At 56.0% G+C, this 6,215-nt stretch overlaps 1 pseudogene; it reads right to left on the reverse strand.

The window, feature by feature from the left end:
- Nucleotides 1–1,490: 1,490 nt before the first annotated feature.
- On the reverse strand, nucleotides 1,491–2,729 carry LOC123067431 (basic leucine zipper 2-like; annotated as a pseudogene).
- Between the last annotated feature and the right edge of the window lie 3,486 nt (nucleotides 2,730–6,215).

Below are 6,215 nucleotides of genomic sequence, written 5' to 3' on the forward strand. Positions count from 1 at the left end.
CCGTTTAGGTGAGATGAACCAGAATCCGCTCGTAGATGTTGAGGTTGCGGATGTCGGTGACGTCGGGAGGGTTGGCGTCGGCAAACGGATTGGAGGAACCGGACGAGGTGACGGAGGACATGGCAGTGGCTGGGTGGTGCGGCTCGGGCTAGGGTTAGGGTTTGGTGGCGGGTGCTAGGGAGAGGTGCGGCGGCAGCGGGGGGAGGAGGGGTTGCAGCGGTGGCTAGGGAAGCGGCGGCGGTGATGGGAGATGGCGGCGGCAGCGCTAGGGTTAGGTGGCTGCGGGTGGTCGCGGCGACAGGAGGAGGTGGTGGCAGCGACGGCAGCGGGAAGGAGTAGCGCTGCGGTGGGGGAGGAAGGTAGCGGCGGTGGCAGCACGGAGGAGGCGCGCGGCGGTGGCGGCTAGGGTGGCGGCAGCGGAGTGGTAAACCTAAAAAACTGGTACCATGTATGTTATGGGAATTGCATGATGTATTACTCAGGTGCAATCGCACGTATATATGATGTACAACGATGGACCGCGACCTCAACTATACAAGGACAATTAGAAGGTGGGCCCAATACACAATATACACAACACATATACTGACCAAGTAGAAAACCTAGCCATCTCGCTGAGGACAAAAAAAAGGACGAGTCTCAATCCAGTAATCTGGTGGTGAGGGATTTGTCCAAACTGTTGGTCCCTCTCGGGCTAGCCGACGATAAGCAAGAACCGACCATGCCAACACAGCCGAATACCGGCTATGTACGCCAGACCCAACCCTGGCAGTGGTAGGGGCAGGGTAACTTGCACCGGCGGATACGTACGGGTACAGCCGGCACGCACATGCGCGTGACCCAGAGGAACATGCATGCCTATCCCTTGCATCAAAAGGAAGGCACCTTCCCCTCCCCCTCTTGCTGTCACTGCGTTTTAATATCCCTATTATGGAACAGCAAGGAATGAGATGCCTTGCATGTTCGCTTCACACTCCAGCTGCAGCTGCCCTGCATGTGACACCGTAATAAATCTACTTATCAATGTAAAGCAGGCAGGCACCTACACATGAACCTTACATGTTAGTACTAGTTTGGTCACGGCTGCAAGAGAAAAATCTGGTAATGCACGAACAGTGGACGGAGAAAACATTGCATTTGATTGACCAGAAATTACAAGAAAACCAGCCAAGCAATGGAACCACTCGACCTCAACCAATCTGAGTTACAAATCCTTATCTACAACCTTCGCCCAAAATGTCGGGGAAAAAAATTACAAATCAGGGGAAGTAGAGAAGAGTGATCAGGAGCAGACAGACAGAGGATGCAAGAATGGACAAATAAGCAACCACCCACCGGAATGAACAAACCGAGTTACATACATAATCACACCCCGAAGAATGCAAACCAAGCCAATGCAATGCACCAAATCCTAACAACAGCAGCAGCAAGAAGAACAACGACAACACTTGGTTGTCCTAAGGCCTACGGGCCGGATCTCGAATTCTCAATCACGAGGGCGCGGCGGTCCCCTCGCTGGCGATCAACCCGTTGCTGTCGCCGCGGACCAGGGGGCCGCCGTCGTCTGTCGGGGGTTCCATGGTCCTGAGGCTCTGCTGCTGGTAGACTTGCCTCAGCCACTCTATCTCCTTCTTTAGTGCCTCCTGATGAGCTGAGCACGCACAGATTCATCCACGCACGGAGAGTTAGTCAGCAAAAAAAGCGGTGGATTGTTTTGAATTGAATTCGGAAGGTGGTCGGTGAGAAATTTGGAGATAGTAATTGCGAGGGGTGGCAATGGCGGTCACCATCTTTGAAGATCTTGTCCTGCGCGAGCGCCGCGATGCGCTGCTTGAGGTGGCTATTCCCCAGCGTCAGCAGCGAGCGTTGGTGGTCGAGGAATGCCACGCGCGGGGACAATGCTAACACCTTCGTCTGCTCGGGAGCACAGATTCCATGTCAAAATTCACGCTATTTTCTTTGGAGGCGAGGAAATCAAGCTCGAAATGTGAACAATTCGATGGACCTGGAGTGACGTGACGCTGCGCTCGAGCTCCGAGATGTACTGCAGCTTGCGCACGCGCGACCGCTGCGCCGACTGCCGGTTTGCAATGATCCTGCGATTTTTGCGACGAGGACGCTGAGAAATTGGAGAATTCTGCTCTGTGCATTGTCGTAATTCTGTGACTAAAAAAGGAAAAATCACCTCTTGACCCGCTTGGGATCGATTGTGGCGGGCGAGGACGGCTGCCCAGGCGCCGCGCCGTCGCCATTGCAGTCGCTCTGCGCCTCCTCGGCGTCGCCCTTGTCTTGCTTCTCTTTGTTGACGCTGTTGTGGTCGGACGGCGACGACGCGCTCGCGGCTGGCGCGGCCTGCCGCTGCGGGGCCAGCTCGTCGGAGAACATGGACATGAGCTGGTCGTCGTCGAGGCGGTCAAACTGGTGCGCACCGACGCCGGCATTGCTGTCGTCGAGGAAGGCGACGGAGTCGCTGACCGTGCGGCGGTGCGCGCCGCGCTTGGCGGCCGAGAAGTCGAGGAACTCGTCGACCCAGGACGGCTGCTGCTGTGCCCCGCCCCGCTGACGGGCGCCAGGGATGGGAGCGGCGGCATTGGCGCGGCGAGGAAAGCGCCCATGGAGGGGCTGCGCTGGTGATGGTGGTGGCGGGCGTGGGCGCTGTGGTGGTGCCCGCCCCCGAACTCCGGCCAGGTCGGCGCCATGACGGGGATCTTGGGCGGCAGCTGCGCCATGGCCGGGACCGCGCGCCCGAATCAATCAACCGGTGCAGGCGCAGGCAGCGGGCACAACGCCCAAACCTTTGCAGCGCCGGGGGCTCGAGCGGTAATGTAGGCTCGGGCCGTGCCGGAAATTGTACGGCCCTCGTTTTGGCTCACGTTCCCGTCGCCGCCGCCGCGCAAACAATGGGCGAACGGATGGCGTGGGGGGTCAGCTGGACGCTGAGCTAAATCGGGCAATGGGCGTGAGAGGGACAGAGGAGAGAGGAACGACTTGAAACGTACTATGCCTATGCGCAGAGAGAGAAATAGGAAGGAAGAAAGAGGGGGGAGGTCACATGACGAGGGGATAGAGAGAGAGAGAGAGAGAGACAGCTAGCACCAGCTGGTGTTTAGAAGGTGAAGTGGCGGGAGCGAAGTTGGGGCGTGGGTTCTTTGGGGCGGTGGCGGCACGCGGAGGAGAGGAGCGCGCCCTCTGCATATTCAGAGTAATGAAGTCTAAGAGCATAGTGACTGCAAAAAACGAGAGCGTGTAAAATGCGATTTTAGCGTGCGCGGGGTGGTTTTGCGCGCTTCAGCGGAGGCGAAAAACTCAGGCGCATGGGAAACGATTGCGCGCGCGGGAAAAAGCAGCCGGGCGCGTGCTAGATTTGGCGTGCAGCGTCCGGCACGCCTATAAAATGCAGTGCCCTCCCATCGCACTCCACCTCATCACACGCCCTGTGCCGCTCTCTCCTTTCACTCTCTCTGCCGTTTTCTCGCCTCGTCACCACCGCGCCACCATGCCGCCGCGCCGCCGGGGAGTTTCGGGCCGGCGCCTTCTCCGCAGAGATTTGGTCCGGCGACGTGCGCCTCGGCCTCGGCACCTTCGAGACCGCCCACGAGGCCGCCCGCGCATACAACGCGGTGGCGTAGCGCCTCCGGCGGTCCCGGTGGGACATGAACTTCCCGGAGGTGACGACGCGGGAGATGGAACCTCCCTCCCCCCGCGGCTTATCACCGACGAGGATCATCGCGAGAACCGGAGGCGCGGCGCCATCTCAGCCTCGCCGAGATGGACGGGGAAGCCATGGAACAGTGGGGCCAACGCTTCCTGCAGGACGTCATCAAGGAGCAGCAGTTCTCCCGTGTAAAGGAGGGCGGAGAGGGAGGAGAAGAGGGCGGAGCGAGCCGCCTATCGCGAGGACAGGCGTACGTAGAAGGCGGCCGCTCAATTCAACATCGAGCTAGGAGCAGTGTCGACCTGGGACTCCGGCGACCATCGGTTTGTTGACGCCTTCATTGTGACGTCGAAGGAGGACATCACCAAGGTGGAGTTGGAATCGAAGGACGACGAGGAGTAGTTTTTTTACCTATCATAGGAGGAGGCTATCATATTTATCTATCTATGTATTATCTATCCTATGTACTATGTATCCTATGTATCTTTTTTAATCTATGTCTATATAGTCCGAGTCGAATGTGTATCGAGTCGCAGTAGAAAAGAGAAGAAATATACGCTATATTTTGCAGCGGCCGCTGGAGCTAGCGCTTCGCGGTGCGCAAAAAAACGCGACTCTGATGCTATAAATGCTTTTTTAGCGCGCCGCACGTTGCGCGCCGGTTGGAGATGCTGTAATATAAACCTTGAATTCGTATGTCAGGTCGAAAAAGACAATCCCGGCTGAATTCATCCTTCTACTCTCACTGACAATGCGGGTGAGGGAGTCCTGGACTAGGGGGTCCTCGGGCGTCCGGGCTATGCGATATGGGCCGGACTAATGGGCTATGAAGATACAAAATCAAAGACCTTCCCCGTGTCCGGATGGGACTCTCCTTTGCGTGGATGACAAGCTTGGTGTTCGGATACTGTATTTCTTTTTTCTGTAAACCGACTCTGTACAACCCTAGGCCCCTCCGATGTCTATATAAACCGGAGGGTTTAGTCCGTAGAGGCAATCATAATCATACATTCTAGACATCTAGCGATCTCGAGGTAGATCAACTCTTGTAACCCCTATACTCATCAAAGTCAATCAAGCAGGAAGTAGGGTATTACCTCCATTAAGAGGGCCCGAACCTGGGTAAACATCATGTCCCCCGCCTCCTGTTACCTTCGATCCTTAGACGCACAGTTCGAGACCCCCTACCCGAGATCTACCGGTTTTGACACCGACATTGGTGCTTTCATTGAGAGTTCCACTGTGGCATCGCTAGAAGGTTCGATGGCTCTGTCGATCACCTACAACAACACAACCTTGAGGGAGACTTTTCTTCCCAGCCAAGTTTTCGTATTCGGCGGCTTCGCGCTGCGCGCCAACTCGATTGGCCATATGGAGCAGATCGATAGCTACACCCTGGTCATCAGATCAGTTTTGGAAATCTAAACTATGCCACTGATATCCGAGGAGACTTGATATTCCAAGGGTTCGTGGCCCCAACCACCACTCTGGCCTTAGATCCAAAGCGCATCACCAGGTCCGAAGACAGGAGTTTAGAGCCCGCCGGACTCTCTGCAGCTATAGAGCTTGACACCGAAGAACCGGAGGGGATCGCGTCACCGGCAGGCCCGGAGTTATGCCAGGCTCCCTCTATCATCATGAAGCCAGACTCGCTTTCGGACACTAGTTCTGAACTCTCGAGGTTCGCGTCATGTGAGCTTGGCCAGGGAACTTCTGTCTCACCCAACTCCACAGACTCTCGCTTCTCCATCCAAACCTTGCTCTTAAACGGGGCCCTTGACTTAATGCGATCTCTCGCCATTGCAGAAGAATCACTGCCAAACTACGCCCAACCCCTACTAGGGGCTAAGAGCAGGGAATTTTACATCCCACCCACCACCCACTACCTAGCCACTATCGAGGATTTAACCGATATGCTCGCCTACGATTCCGAAGACATCGATGGTATGGACGACGATGCCGGAGATGAGAAGAGCCAGAACCCGTCGTTCACCGGATGCTGGATGGCCACTTCCACATACGACGTGTACATGGTGGACACACCCGAAGAGGATGACGACGACAATAGGAAGAAACCGGTTGAGGACAAACCTGCTAAAGCACCTCCGAAGCGTCGATGTCAGCGGCGCCGCTGAAAATCGCGTCGCGACAAAGACAACAACACCGACACCAGAGACAATAACACTCCGGAGAACGTCGAAGACCCTGAAGCCCCTATCGAGCCAACATCCCAACATGACGATTGGGAGGATGGGCAAATTAACCCTGACGAACCAGTCGGGAACGAGGACTCGGAGGATAGTAATTATCTACCACTCTTCGAGGATGATGTAAGCCTCGGCGATGAATATTTCATCATGTTGGAGGAACCCCTCAAACAAGAATGCTTTAAGAGCCGGCTAATAGCCACTGCAAGAACCCTGAAAAAAGAAGCAGCAGCAGCTTCAAGCTGATCAGGATTTGCTCAATGGCAGATGGACTAATGTCTTGGCAGCCGAGGAATACGGCCTCGAACGCCCAACTAAGAGTTACCCGAAGCGCAAGCTGCTACCCCAATTCG

Source organism: Triticum aestivum, chromosome 3B (genome assembly GCF_018294505.1).
Source record: "Triticum aestivum cultivar Chinese Spring chromosome 3B, IWGSC CS RefSeq v2.1, whole genome shotgun sequence".
NCBI lineage: Eukaryota > Viridiplantae > Streptophyta > Magnoliopsida > Poales > Poaceae > Triticum > Triticum aestivum.